Raw genomic sequence first — 16347 nt, forward strand, 5'->3', positions numbered from 1 at the left:
AGGGACAGCGACATGCACAGGCACCTCCACGGTGACCTGTGCTGCCTCCTGCCCCTGGCCCTGGACTGCACCACTTGCACCAGCAGGGATGCTCCCACCAGGCCCCATGTGTGCACCAGTGTCGGCCTCCTCCTCCTCTGTGCAAACCACCAACCTGGATGGCTCTTCACCGTCTCCCGCCGTAGCAGGCCCCTGTGGGGGCTCACCCACCCCTTCCGCTGCAGCCGTGGGGGCATCCCCGCCGCCTTGCTCCACAGCGCCGTCTCCGCCCTCTTCTTCACTAGCCGCTGCGTAGAGGGAGACAAAGGACACAAGCATCAGGCTACTGTAAAATGGTCCCCTAGACAGGAAGCAATAGCAGATGAGCACCCCTGTCAAAGTACACTTCCATCATGTCCCTCCACAACACATGGGTCAGTCCAGGCAAAACACACACAGTAACAGGCATGGTGCATGCCATGCACATTTCCATGCATGTCCAATTGACTCTTGAAACATTCAATGATATGTGACTCACATGCATCATGGCTCATGCATATCACATGCACACACTTCACCTCAGTCACATCCATCTGGCCCCAAAAACAACGTACACAGGCGAAACAAGGGTTAGTTGGGTGCGTCACAGAATCTGTGCATTGTCACACACATGTGTCATGCATCCATGGCATGCACAAGTCACAGACACGCAGGTCAGGCACACAGACATGGCTACCATATATGTACCTGGCATCAGCACCCATCCTTCACCCCCATCCATGTCCAGGTACAGAGACTGGCATGCTCTCATGTCCTAAATCTGCATAGGGCTCCCCATGCCACATTTCAACACATGCAACAACCATGTGGGTCACACATCACTGGTCGCACATGCATTACCATGATGTCCCTGCACACATACATGCATACATGGCCCATGGCACACATACAGGCAAGTATCATAGAACCAGCACACCGCAACATGCCCTGTCTCACACAGTAATGCTTGCACACTTACCGCTCAACTCCAGACGGGCCTCCCTCTCAAGGACCTGGGCGTGGAGCGCTGGGCGTACGCGTTCCAGGGCCCTCTTCTGGATGGAACTCATGCGGCCCCGGCCCCCCTCCACGAGGCGCCGGGCCTTCACAAGGGTCCTGGACCTCAAGTCCTCCCAGCGCTTCTTGATCTTCTGGACGTTGCGGGTTGCCACCCCCTCCGCGTTGATGGCAACCACACAGTCGGCCCAGATCCTCTCCCGTCCTTCCTTGCTGGCGCGGGACGATCCAAAGAGGGCATCATACTGCCCCAGGACATGCTCCACCAGGACACCAACTTCGGTGGCAGTGAAGCTGGTGCCCCTCTGCCCCTCTGGCCTGGGGTTGCCACTGGTGCCAGATGTCGAAGTGCCCGACATGGCAACCCCAGAGGCAGGTGTGGGTGGGCAACTGGGTCCTGGGGCTGGGCTGTGGAGCGATGTAATCCCAGTTGGGAGTCTTCAGTTCCAGCAGGGGTGGACACAGCAACTGGACCCCTGCAGATGGCTGATGTGCAGGCACCAAATGGCAGGGCACGGTGGCAGCAGGCAGGCAGGCAGGCAGGCAGCAGCAGATAGCACGTGGGAGGCTGCTCAGGGCACTGGGGGGGCAGTAACTCGGCCTTCTGGGCAGGAGCGTGGTGTTCCGTGTGTTTTCGGGTGGCCAGCTTGATACGGAGTGATTTGGCACGTGAAATTCCTGCACGTCAGCGTGTAATCCGAGGAAAGGGCCTTAGCGCGTAAGTGCATCAGCACGCATACGCGATTCTATTGGACCAGAGTCCCTCACCGCGTAAGCGCGTCTGACGTGATCCGCACGGGCGTTCCCCACTCAGCACGTGATGACGGAGCACACGTGGAAATACTGCACGTCAGAGTGTCATCGCGTGTAATTGGCCAAAAGTGCGCGTACACGCGATTGGCCAATGTACGTGTATTACATCGCGTGTAATTGGCCAAAAGTGCGCGTACACGCAATTGGCCAATGTACGTGTATTACAGGGGTGCGCGGGCACTTACACACGCAAGTACGTCAGCGCACCTGTATGCCTGCTGCGTGGGAATTTCCACACGCTATTGGAGTGGGAACTAGATTCCAGGGGTGCGAGGGTCACACGCTCGCCTAGAACACGCGCAAGGCATTAATTTGCGCACTTATCAATAAACAAGCCAGATGCCAGGATGAACATACCGTTCCTAGCAGCAGTGGCAGTGGGCTACCAAAGGAGGAGGAGGAGGAGAGTCAGGGCCAGAATATTCACACCCAGAACCAGCCTATTCGGGATGCCTGATGACCAGGTGTATGGGAGGTACAGGTTTCCAGCACACATCATACTGGACCTGGTCAGTGAGTGGGAGGATGACCTCACATCACCCACCCTGTGCTCCCAAGCACTCAGCCCCCTGCAGAAGGTCCTGAATGTACTGCACTTCTTGGCCACTGGATCCTTTCAGCGGACAAGTGCCATAGTGGGTGGTGTGTCACAGGCCACGCAGTCACGCTGCCTACACCAGGTCTTGAACATCATCACTGCACGGCCATCAGTCCGCAGGCACATATATCTCCCCAGGACTCATGCAGAAAGGCGGACGTGCATCCAGGAATTCTATGGTGTGGCTCAATTCCCCAAAGTGCTTGGTGCAATTGACTGCACACATGTGGCTCTACGTCCACCCAGGTCAACAGAGCACATCTATAGAAACGGCAAGCACTGGCATTCCATCAACGTGCAAGTTGTATGCAATGCCAAGGGAATAATCACATCAGTATATGCCAACTATCCCGGGTCCACCCACGACAGCTTCATCTACAGAATGTCTACACTATGCCGGGACCTGGAGGCTGGCCAGCATGGAGATACATGGCTGCTTGGTGAGCATGAATGCCACTGCACATGCATGCATGTCAGATACTGGGTCATGACACAACACCACTAATGATACCCATCACCACCTCCGCAGGGGACAGTGCCTACCCTATCAGCCCCCACATGATGACCCCAATCCGGAACCCCACCACGCCACCCGAGGTAAGGTACAACACAGCCCACATTGCAACACGGGGCATAGTGGAGCGCACATTCGCTCCCTTGACCGTTCTGGCGGGCAGCTGTTATATGCTCCCCGAATAGTGTGCAGGATCATAGTGGCAGCATGTGTCCTGCACAACGTTGCAACACGCCGGGGCCTGCCCGTGGACATGGTGGTGCCCCCACATCCACAACCACATGCACGCCCGCTGCGCATGGGAGGGGAAAGGGCACGGGGGGTGGCAGCCCGTACGCAACTGGTGGCCAACTTCTTCACCTAGGAATCACAGTGCTGGCTAGTGCACACTGCTCTGGCACATACCATCTGACAATCAATGATGACACTACCTGACAATGTCACAAAATTACTTGACAATAAACTGTCAGATACACATCAGCCTGAGATTGTTAACATGGAAGTGTCACTATGTGTGCACCCCTACCTACACATACACCAGCAATGCATCACAACGAGAAGACACAACTCCATCAATCAAATATGCATTGCCACAGGCGATTCACTACATGACAACATTGCCATGTCACCCATTCCCTTCACAGTCCCGCCACTGAGGACACCATGTCATGGTATGTGAGAGCAAACAAACTGGCCATCACAACATGACACCGGTGTCACAAATAGCAGTGCCCCAAATGGAACATAGCCGCACTTGAACAGCTAACCGCGCTGGAGCCACTACTACACACCTGTGTAAGAGTAATTTCAATCAAATTACACACCAACCCACCCTGAAGCCCACCCAAACAAGACACAATGCATGTAATCAATGGTAGTCTCATTACCTGATTCTGCTGGTATGTCCTCACCGTCCAGATGTACAGTGATGGCGCCACGCAAAAGTGTCAGTGCACATCTACCGACATGTAGTCTGACTCCAGAGAGTATGCCCGTGTGAAGAACTGTGTGAAATACCTGCAAAACATGAGCAACATATGTAAGTAGAGGCACATATCAAACCATCATGCATAGTTAGGTGCAACAACAATGTACACTATGAATGTCTACACAGTATTGACTATGGACTGGCCAACAGCTCATGGGAGTCCAATGTCACCGTGTAATTTGCTGTCACTTGGGCACACCCTTTGCAAGCCCATGGAAACGGAAGCAGGAGGGGTGTGGATGTCTGCTACCCAAGCATCTAAACCAAACTCAGGACAAGCCTGCATGTGCCCAGCCACAATACAGTGTATGCCCAGGTACCCACACAAGGCAACACTCTTGGAAAAGAAAAAAGAAAATTGAGAAAAAATGGCCATGAAAGGGCCGGCGGGGGGGGGGGGCCACCTATGAGGTCCGAGGACAGGATGCACGCCACAATCCACCTGTGTGGATCATGGGAAACTAAAACACCCCATAGGCTCGTGGCCCACACGGCTACTCTGTTGTGGGAGATGAGTCGCTATCGCTCTGGCCAGACCCTGCAGCTGACTCAGGAGGTGGGGGAGCTGCCTCAGAAGATGGTGTGACAATGGGAGGCAGCCCACGCAAAGCACGAGTTTGCTCCTCCATGGCTGCAAGCAGGCGGGTCTGGTGGTTCTGGTTCTGGGTTATAATCATGCGGAGGTCCCCATGCAGTAACTCCCGGGATGACCTGACCTCCGCACGAGTTGCCTGCATCTCGGCCGAGAGCGTCCGTGTCAGACGCTCCAGCTGCTCCTCTGTCCTTCTATGGGATGAAGCCTCAAGCTCTAACAGGGTCGACCTGAGGTGATGGAATTCTTCCCTCAGGCCTTCCCTGTGGCGCTGGGACTCCATGGAAAGTGATTCCCGCAGAGTCGCCAGTGCCGCCCGCCTGTCCTTGTTGGACGCCAACATATCCTCCCTGTGTGCCTGGCAGATGGACTCTGTAGCCTGCTCCAGTCGCTCCATCAGCCTTTCTGGGGGGACAATGGAAGTGGCCACCCTATCCATGGCCTGTGCAATCATCTCGGATGATGCTGCCTGTTGGTTGGCCATACCGTAGATGGATTGCTCCCAAGCGGTATTGCCAGGTGGCATACGGCCACCACGTTGACGGGCACCACACCTGCCTGGGGCAAGGCGGACTGCGCCTTGCTGTGCCGGCAAGGCCTCAGGCTGCAGGACTGCATTCCCTCTCTGATCTGCAGCCCCAGGAACAGGATCAGAGATTGTGTGGTGTGGCCCTGCATCCGTAACCACCGGAGGCTGAGCTGCCGACACTGACATCCCCATTGAGGGCAATGGCCCGGCTGCAGGTGGGTCGGACAGAGGAGATTCTCTCCCAAGAACACTCACCTGCGACTGCACATAGGTGTCATCCTCCGAGTCTACACCTGAATACTGCTCGGGGGAGGAACCCCCAGAGACACCCCTCGACAGCACGACCTGCAGCACTTGTGGGTTTTCACCCACAAACACACCACGTCCCTCACTTGTGGAAGGTCGGCCCGGGTTGCCCTCCTGGGACGGCTCAACCACCACATCCCCAGCATCAACAAGTGCTTCGTCCCCTGCAAAGACATGAAAGAGAAAAATGGAAACAGGCATTAGCACCATGGCATGCAACAAGGGCTGATGAACAACAGAGGCAGTAGTTCTACGACACATGTCCCACATGACTGGGAGACCTCCTATGCATTCACCATCACTGGGTCTGTAGGGGAGGCTCAGGGCATACAATGTACAGATTGGAGAGCAACGCCTGCTCACCATGCTGCCTAGCACTGCCATCACACATTGGCCGGTGATTGCCATGTCAAAGGCACATGCCATCACACACATGGCATGTGACATAGCCACCAAGTGAAGAGGGAGAGGAGGGCAACTTTTTAGGATTTCTACCACTCTGGTCCTGACATTGCATCATCACATCAATAAGTTGACATGTTGTACATGGATCTGCTAGTCCAAATTGGCCACGATGCACAGTGCCTTGTCTACATCAACTAAATGCAGTAAACAATGAGATTCCACCTCCCCATCACCTGTAAGGGAATCATATAGCATTCGTGAAGCACTGGTCCAGAAATGTATGAAGGTACAGCGGAGCACTGAGGGGTGGTGGGGCAGTAGGGGATGCCAGTCAACAATCCTACTGGTGCTGGTGTCATTCATGTCACGCAAGTGCAGGGGTGGGTGGCACAATGAAGTGCAAGGGGAAGTGGCGGCTGGAAGTGCTGTACAAGGTAAGTAGGACTTAACGTCAAGGGCAGATGGTGTTAGGCGCAGACAAGTGCTGGGGGGGGTGGCCTATAGGGGTACAGAGACAATCATGCAGTGCTGTGGGCTCGGAGGGGACAGGGGAGGTACACACTGCATCTGGCTCGGCAAGGTCCTTGCAGATTTCTATGTTTCCTGCAGAGTTGTCACATGCCGCAGATATGTGCCCTTGGATTGGGGATCTCATCTTGGTGAAAAGGGTGAGGCGCTATTGCCTTTGGAGCATGTGGCAGGCCAGTTTGCCAGAGGATGAGCATGATGCAGGACATTCCCTCTCTGCCACCCGGCACCTGTGGTCTGGGTTCACAAGATCCGAGTCATGCCAGGACTCTGCATTGGCATGGGGCTTCAGACAGGTGGTCATGACCGTGGCAAAGACATCCAGTGTACCTGACATAGAGTGGAGCATGGAGTGGGCCCTGTCAGGATGGGAGTGAGCCTAAGGGGGAGCTGGATGGGGGGGAGATTTTGGCAGCATGAGCCTCGACTGACACACACTTCATGGGTTGGAATACCAAGAAGGTGTGTGACAGTGGTGAGGGTGGCTTTGCCTGTGGTGTGGTGAGGGTGAGCTGGGAGGAGAGGAGAATGTGATCACTCCAGGAGAGAGGAGTGCAGAGATGGACGGAGAGGGGAAAGTCAGATGAGATCAGAGCATCAAGAGTGTGCCCTGCAGAATGAGTAGGGACAGACGGGAGTCTAGAGGGTGAGAGGGAGTTGCTGAGGTCACAGAAAGGTCACGTGGGGGGGTCAACAAGCATGCAGGTGGATGCGTACAGCAACAAGGAAGAGGATTTCTGTGTCTGGGGACATGAGTGAGGAGGAGAGGTGAGGACACTCAGGAAGGAAGTAGTAGATTTGACCAGTTTTCCCAGACACAGTACGCACAGTTTGTGAATGTCAAGGTGTGGTAGAGAGAGACGTCACACAAGCCATTCCAGAGTGGAGTAGGTCTAAGTAGGAGTGACAGTGGCAGGAATACCCTCAGGGAAGCCAAGGGCACACCCCCCCTGCACAGTAGTGGCGGGCCAAGGAGAGGGTCTCCTGAACATCAGGTAGGAGTGTGTGAAGGATGCAGACAGAGCTGGCCGTCAGACATGTTTCCATGAGACCAAGGATGTCAAGGTGCATAACCTCATGTAAGTGACAGATATCGGAGGAATGCCTGATGCAGCCGCAGTGAAAGGAGTGTAATTGTGGAGGAGGTTGACAGCCTTGGAGGACTTACGGGGAGTGCTAGAGATCAGAGGTGCAGCATGTGTAGGAGTTGGAGTGGGAGGCGGAGAAGGATCATGGGAGGGTGCAGGGAGGCAGTGCAGGATTGATGAGGAGAGAGGAGGGGGGACAGCAGGAGAGGAAAGGAAGTTGATGAGATGTGGCTAGCATTTCTCAAGGAGAATGAGGTTGGCCTAAGGGCCTTGGACTGAGATGCTCCCATTACCATGCACATCAATTGTGGCCTCTGAGGATTGGAAGGAGGCCAGGAGTACACCCCAACGGGTCCCACCATTGATGGTGGAAGAGGAGCAAGGAGAGAGGACAGGGACCATGTGAAGGGTCTATGGGACAGGCAAAGGCATGTATGAGCAGATGTCAGTGAGAGTTGGCTTTGAGTAGGCTCAGATGCACTTGTCAGCAATAGGGTGGGTCGCATTGGAGGGCAGGGTGCCCTCATTTGACTGTTAGCAAGCAGGTGTCGTGAGTAGGGCACGATGGTCTGAACTGTAGAAGTCAGGGAAGATAGACCATGAAGAGCAGCATGGAGTGTGAGGGAATGGTGCTCGAAACCAGACGGTACCAAAGCACACAGGTAGGAGGTGGATGTCAAGGCAACATCCACAGTATGACAGCATGTTGGTTGGCATTTATATACAGAGGACGCATTAGCATGTGGTATCATTGCATGTCAGGCATGTGAAGATGAAACTTGATTGGCTGGGGGAAAGTATAGGAATGGTATGTAAGACATCAGATGAATAGACAGGGGAGTATGAGCAACAATGTAGTGACAAAATGACAATTCAAGGGCAACTTCCATGGTGTAGGGCCATATGTGCACTGTTGCCAGTTGGGATAGTGCTGTGGGCAGATGGTGTTGCACTGAACATACTGGATGAGGCACATGGGTGCCACTATCTACTCTGCCACACACCCCCTTGACAGGCACCCAACATGAATGCTTCACACACACACCATGCACATGGATAATACACACATGCATGTGCACTCACCGGATGATGCCTCGTAATCAGGGAGATCTCCCACACCTTGGAGTTGTCCCTCGGTGACGTAGGATCCAGCTACGGACTTGTGTGGTGTGAGTTCTATTTCCTGTGCTGGGGACCCACCTCCAGTCACCAAGGTTGCGGCATGACTTGAGGCCAGCTTATCCTTTGCCCTGCGCTTAAGGTCATTCCAGCGCTTCTGGCAATCACTAGCTGTGCGCCTCACTACTCCAAGGGCACTTATTCTGTCAGCAATGGTCTGCCAGTGTGCCTGGCGTCTGGCATGTGTGGTCTTGGACCCTGCAACGATGACCATTTCCCTATCATGATCTGACACATACTGAACAAGTGCATTCAGTTCGGCGTCTGTGAAGCTTGGCTTCCTTGATGGGCCGGACTGTGCAGCCGTGCCTGGGGAATCAGCCTGTGCCGGACGTGCACTCTTCCTCTTGCGCTTGGAAGGGGGTGGGGATCCAGAGTGTCCTACGCCGCTGTGGACACTAGGGGCAGGAGCCGTGGTGGACTCAGTACTGGGTGTGTGGGATTGCACACTCAGCATGGGAGTAGGTGCAGGCATTGGGGGTAGTGGGATGGGGTCAGGCCTGATCTGAGGTGCATGAACTAGGACCGACACAGTCTTGGCAGGGTGTATGAGAGGTGGGGTGGATGGAGCCACACCCTGGCTACGGGGGCCAGCAGATGACCTATCTGGCATAGATGCGCGTGCCCTGATGACACCAATGTGCACCGGTGCACGTGCAGTGGACCTGCTGACCTGGATGTCAGCGATGGGATCAGCCTCGGACAGGTCTGCTGCCACAATGGGCTGGTCCAACAAGGGCTGATCAGGGTTGGTATCAGCCACATGACCCTCAACTGGGGGGGGGGGGGCATGGGTGTCCCTGACTGGTCCTCCAGACTGGGGGGGACAGGGGCACCCTGCAAGTCACAACCACGTCCCCTAGTGGATCCTCCACGGCCACCACGTGTGGCTCGGCCACCTTTGCCACCCTTACGGCTTGCACGCCTCCCAACCATGGCACTGATGTTATTGTGCGTATGGGAGTCGGTGTGCACAATTGTCCTGGGCAATTGGGTGTCAAAGGGGTTGGGTACCAGATGGTATTCGTACCCTAGTGCAGTGGCAAGGCTATATGACACCCCTGGGGAAAGATGACGGGTCACGCAACGCACAGGCACCCCAGAAAAGTTAAGGAACGTGCACAATACCCCTCCTAGACCACGTGTGCTGATGGAAAACCCTGCACTACGCTGTGGCATCCAGTAACACAATGAACGTATGCGTGTCACACGCAGCCTAGAATGACCTCTGAAGGGGTAGGCTACACACGGGGCAAGCACAGAAGTTAGATACGTGCGTGACTCACCGTCTGCCAGGTAAAAGAGCGTGAAAAATGAGCGCGTTTGGTTGGCAACACCCCCGCCAAAAGAAGATGTGTACGCTGTCTGAGGAGACAGGACAACAGTAGAAGGGGACACTGTTTGAGGGAACAGGCCCAGGTAAACCAGTACAAGAGGAAAAAGAGAAAAAGCTGTCAGAGGTAACAGGGAGTACGAACTGGAAACGCCGTGAAGTAAATCGCGTGTGAAACGACAAGAAGTACAGAATTCACCCACTCGCTCTCCACGAAAAGCACGTACAAGGAAATGGTGTTCAACACTACCTTATATACAGGCCCACACGTACAGCGTCACTTACGGCGTGTACGTGCTTGGCCCATGTTCACCAATCACACGCTTTGTCACTTCTGCGTGTGGATCCTTTTTCACCAATCACACGCTTTGACACTCCTGCGTGTAGCTCACTTTTCACCAATCACACGCTTTGTCACTCCTGCGTGTAGATCCATTTTCACCAATCACACGCTTTGTCACTCCTGCGTGTAGATCCATTTTCACCAATCACACGCTTTGACACTGCACGTGCAGGTAACTATAGACGCACATATGCTGGTGACGGGTTTTCGCGCGATTCGCTGAGTGTGGGGTTTTCACGTGCAAAATCACTCCCTATCAGGCTGTCCACGCGTTCAAACACGAAAGACCACGCTCCTGGCCAGGAGGCCAAATTACAGTCCCCCAGAGCCCTGAGCACGCTCCCACCTGCCATCTGCTGCTGCCTGACTGCCTGCTGGCCACGTGCCCCACAGTGCTGGTGGGTGGGGGGGGTGGGAGACATGGGTGGGGGCCTGGTGGAGGGTGCCCCTGGTGGATGGGTGGTGGGGGTGGTGGGAGACATGGGTGGGGGCCTGATGGCAGGTGCCCCTGCACTGCTGGGGGGTGGGGGTGGTGGGAGACATGGGTGGGGGCCTGGTGGAGGGTGCCCCTGGTGGATGGGGGTGCAGGGGGACATGATCAGGTGTGCAGGGTAGTCCCCTGTTTTGTGGGCTGCCTGCAGGGGCCGTGGAGGGTGTACAGGGTACACCTGTGAGGGCCCACCCAGCCTATTCGCGTGTGATAATTCCCACGCACCCCTGTGATACACGTACCCTGGCCAATCGCGTGTTGAACTTCCCGCTACCCCTGTAATACACGCACCCTGGCTGTTCGCGTGTGATGATTCCCGCGTACCCCTGTGATACACGTTCCCTGGCCTATCGCGTGTTCTACTTCACGCGTACCCCTGTAATACACGTTCCCTGGCCAATCGCGTGTTGAACTTCCCGCTACCCCTGTAATACACGCACCCTGGCTGTTCGCGTGTGATAATTCCCGCGTACCCCTGTAATACACGTTCCCTGGCCTATCGCGTGTTCTACTTCACGCGTACCCCTGTAATACACGTAGCCTGGCCAATCGCGTGTTGAACTTCCCGCTACCCCTGTAATACACGCACCCTGGCTGTTCGCGTGTGATAATTCCCGCGTACCCCTGTAATACACGTTCCCTGGCCTATCGCGTGTTCTACTTCACGCGTACCCCTGTAATACACGTAGCCTGGCCAATCGCGTGTTGAACTTCCCGCTACCCCTGTAATACACGCACCCTGGCTGTTCGCGTGTGATGATTCCCGCGTACCCCTGTAATACACGTTCCCTGGCCTATCGCGTGTTCTACTTCACGCGTACCCCTGTAATACACGTTCCCTGGCCTATCGCGTGTTCTACTTCACGCGTACCCCTGTAATACGCGTTCCCTGGCTGTTCGCGTGTGATAATTCCCGCGTACCCCTGTAATTCACGTTCCCTGCCTAGTCGCGTGTAGTACTTCCCGCGTACTCATGATTTGAAGATTGCCCGCTTTGCTTTCCTTGTTTGCCTGCCCTGTGAAGTGGTCCAGGGTTAGCGCAGCCCTTAGCGATGATTTAGCGATTTTGATGGCTTTTCCTTGCGCGAGGGCGTTCTTGGGGGCGTTACTGGCGCTGCTGCAGGCTCGCTGCGATTCTCTGCGCCACGGCTGGTTTGGGAGCATGAAATCCATGAATACGCTGTGCGCGGAAATCAGTTTTGGCGCACGTGCCTGGCGCAGACTATCGCAGGCGCACGCTGTGCGCCAGCCGCGTGCGCTACTTGTGCGCTGGATTCTATGAATTACCCTGTTAGTTTTAGTTTTACATTTTGGAAGAGAATGTCACACTTTTTTCCCTGCTATATGAATCCATTTTGCTCAGTGACTGTATTAGCTGTTTTAAAAAAAAACTTTTTGTACAAAGTCTGCTAGAGGTGGATGGCCATTTTGCATGCTTTAAATTGTGCTTGCTCTATTTCTGCGTTGCTTTCTACAGAGTTGCTTTTTGGTAGGCATCGTCTTGTGTCTGTTGGAGAAAAAAGGAAAGTGTAGGTTTGGAGTTGTGCAATGTATTTTTCTGTACTATACATGAGTGTTTGCATATGAAGGTAGGTATATGTATTGGAGTGTGATTGTGCAAAGGGTTGTGACTTTTGGTTGGGAAGGTTGCAGTGATATGTGTGTGTGTTTCTGTGGGAAGGGTTTGCTTCAGTGTGTATGACAGTGTAATGTGGTTGAAGAAATGGACATTATAATGTTTTGATAAAACTAGTGGGTAGTAACATACCGGTGTTCTGATGAGAATAGAAACAATGGACCTGGCATGGTGCAATGAGTAAGAGTGAAGCAAGTTCTCTGAGGTTAGTGGGAATTTGTGTTAATGGTACAGTAATAGCAGTAGGAGAACATGCTGTTTTAGATTCTAGGAGGATTTGTTGGCAGGAGGAATTAGTGTGTGTGTGTGTGTGTGTGTGTGTGTGTGTGTGTGTGTGTGTGTGTGTGTGCGTGAAATTGTACAGTACTGCATATGAGTGGGTACTTGGGAGTGTTAGCTTTGTTGGTATGGGGGCAGTGCTGCAGTGATACCTGTGGCATATGGGGCTTCATTTTTGAAGGGTGTGAGATGTTTTTGCACTATTTGTTTTGGAAACGGATTAGTGGAAGTCATAGTATATTGAGGAAAAGGGCAGAAAGATGTAGAGATTGGGAAGGAGAATGTTACTGTGTGTGCAAATTTGTTAACTTTGTGACACATGGATGTTTGCTATATGAGTACAGAAGTTGTTTTCTGTTGTTTTATTTATTTTTGCAAATGTATAGATAATACTGTTTCCAATGTAGATATTGCTGTGCTTTCCTCCCAATGGTGGATTTGGTGAATTGTGCAATGCATATAATTGCCATGGTTTGCTAACATACATGCGGTTTCTCCTTTTGTGTATGCATTTTACATAGGATCGGTATTTGAATGTGCTGTGCAAAAGTTCCCAATGTGCTTTTTCATAAATAAATCACAGGCAGTGGTGCTTGAATTGAAATATGTGGGTTGTAGGTGTTATGCTAGTGGGCAGTACAAGAAAATTGTGATTTGAGGAGATGGTACCAATGACAGCATGATTATTAAGTAGGTTATGCAGGGCAAGTGGCAGGCACCCTGTTTACATGCATGCAATCTATGTACTTGCAATGCTTTGGTAACATACACATACATGCCAACCGTCCCGATTTAGGCGGAAGATTCCAGTTTTTTAGATAAAACAAATTGCAATTTTTTTCTACTCCTGTCTGAAATAAGTAAAACCCAATGCATTCCTATGGGGAAATTCTTTTCTCCCTCTTTCTGGAGTCGAATGTCCCTCCTAGGTAGTCGAGATGTTGACATGTATGCATCTATGCATGTATGTAGTTTTTTATTTTCTGTGTACATTACAAAACATATGCATACCTGTAATTTGTGCTGATGGTTGTAAATGTGGATGAATCTGGAAGTAGAAATTGTGGAGAGTTTCACAGTACTTTTGGATGCAGGTGCTTGGGAATCATACGAGAGCTGTGTTCTGAGTGTTGAACAGTAGATCTGCAGTGTTGTAGTGAGTTGATAGAGTTAAATGTAGAGATCTTGGATGTGATTGGTAGATGGATGTGGCACTGTTTACCAGTAGCCAATAAGAGAGTGCTGCAAAGTGTGAAGTGGAAAGGAAAGAAGGGCTGCCCCTGCGTTATGGGATTCGCGAAAACTGCGGTAGTTCAAGAATCACACGTGCCACATCCAGGCCTTCTCAGCATTCCTGCCATGGAAATGGGACTGTTGGGATTAACTAGTCAGGTGTTCAGGGTGTGCTTAACAGGAAGGGAGGGTAATACTTTTGTTCATTGCTGTGTTGGTTGTGTAGTGAAGATGGCTGAAGTTATTGTATGGATAGTGGGAGATTCATTTGTATGTGATCCGGAGAGCTATGCAAAGGCAAGACGGTTTTCTGTAGATCTTGGTTTTCCAGGCCTGGAGGCTTTATGGTGCAGTGTGCCTGGCCACAATTTGCAAAAACATGGCTACTTTTGGTAGTCCTGATGTTTTGATGGTGCACTGTGCAGCATAGCATTTGGGCTACATCAGTGCTCCAAGTTTGGTTCTTGTAATTAAGTTGTCGTGGAAGACCTAATGGTGCTTTTTCCTACGGCAAAGGGGATTATTTTCTGAAATAATACCAAGAGCACAATGGAACAATCCCAATGTCTTCAATCCCCAGCAAGATGTTGGAATGTCCCTTGTTAATAGAGGCATGGGTGCAGTTTTGCGACGTGCTGCGATGTCTGTTTTCTCCAATGAGAACATTGATTCCCTTAGTGTGCATTACTTTACTGGAGATGGTGTTTTGTTGTCCTTTCTTGGAAATGCTTGTTTTTTGGGGGGAATCGAAGGGATGATTTGCAGAGGTTGATGTAAGGCATTAAGGAGTCAAGAAGAGAAAAAAAACAGAAAACACAAGGTGTTTCTTCAGTAGCACCTAAAAAATAAATATGGCTTGTCAGAGCCACCACAATAGGACAAATCTCCTACCCTGAGTTAAATTTCTCTCCTGACCCCCTTGAATTCACCGATTTATCTGCAAACCCTGTGGTAGGTTGCGAATTGCACGTGCCACAACCAGGCCTTTTGAGAATGGTAGGCGTGGAAATGGGACTGTGGCAGCCAGGGGATTGGTCAATACGGTTTCTTGGGTGTGGTGTGCAAGGAGAAACTGTGGCCGAAAGTCTGTTTGCTGAGAGGAGTGCAGATTGCTATGGCTATGGCTGTGTCTTTCAGGAGGCAGAGTGTGCGGATTTTGGGGGACTCGTGGATACATTGGTTGCAGGTGTATGCAGAGCAGTGTGGAGTGGGTGCAGATCTTGCATTCCCTCATGTGCATGTGCACTTGGATGGAGCGCGTGGCATGAAGTGGCTGTAATTTGCTTCCCCTTTGTGCCACTTTGGTGACACAGCATCATTCAGCCATTATTATTGTTCATTGTGGAGGGAACAGTTAAGGCTATGTTACTAGAATCTCTCTGCAGTTTGTGATGAAGGAGGCACTTGGGAAAGTCATGGACATGTTCACAAATTATTGAGTATTTTTTTTGCACCTTGCCCAGAGACAGATGTGGCTGCACTCTTCATAATTTTGTCCGCAAATGGAAAAAGCCAGATGCAATGTCAGCAAGGCTGGTTGCACATTTCTGCCAGCTGTTGGTATGTCTTCCTTCGACAATGAAAACATTACATTTTCGTACCGCCAACATTTTCAGCAGAGATCGAGACCACATTACTGATGGTGCCATTCAACTTATTTTGCACACTATCCAAAATGCTTTGCAGCCATTTTTTCAAGCATGTGTGCAGTAGGTGTTTGCAGTTCAAAACTTCCAAGAACAAAAAGAAACTCCCAAACAGGCTCTTTTCAGAACCACCAAGTTGTCCCAGAAAAGAATGCAATAATTTACATGCTTCCACACCATGCATGCTTTGGATGTTTGTGCACTACTGCGCTGTTCGTGGACTTCGCGGACTGTGCAGGGGCCTGCACCATTTAATTGGAGCTTTTATTTTGAGACTGTGGAAGGTGACTCTGTGGTCTTTTGTGGTGTTTTGTGATTTTTTTTCTGATTTTCTTAAACATGACACGCAAGCGAGGAGATGGTAGAAAGGGTAGAGAAGGGGCACAAACCACAGGGATAAGAAAGGGTAGATAGAGAGAGGAAGATGTTGGGTGTGCTTCATTGAGGTACGGGGAAGTTTCCTTCGTGGTCCCAGACTGCAGCCTGGAAACCACTCTGGAACTGCTCACCCCTGCAGAGTACTGTGTTGCAGTACACACACAGAACAGTGACCTTTGAAAGGTAAGGTTCTACTGTGTTGCGTATGGCCTGTGAGGCTGTTGGAGGGATATACTGCCCCATAGGAGTGTCCTCTGTGGTGACAGGAGCAGATGTCGAGGATGCTGTAGTGGAACTAAACCTACTACCCTGTTTCAAGGGGACGACCCTTCAAACTGCTGCTTTGTGATTGGATCTCAGGTGTCGCTGCATGGAGGTAGTGCCATAACTGTACAGTCCAGGTTTGACATGGCTGAGTATCATGTCACACTCCT

The sequence above is a fragment of the Ambystoma mexicanum genome, chromosome 2q, assembly GCF_040938575.1.
Source record: "Ambystoma mexicanum isolate Mex_15411 chromosome 2q, UKY_AmexF1_1, whole genome shotgun sequence".
In the NCBI taxonomy this organism is placed as follows: Eukaryota; Metazoa; Chordata; class Amphibia; order Caudata; family Ambystomatidae; genus Ambystoma; species Ambystoma mexicanum.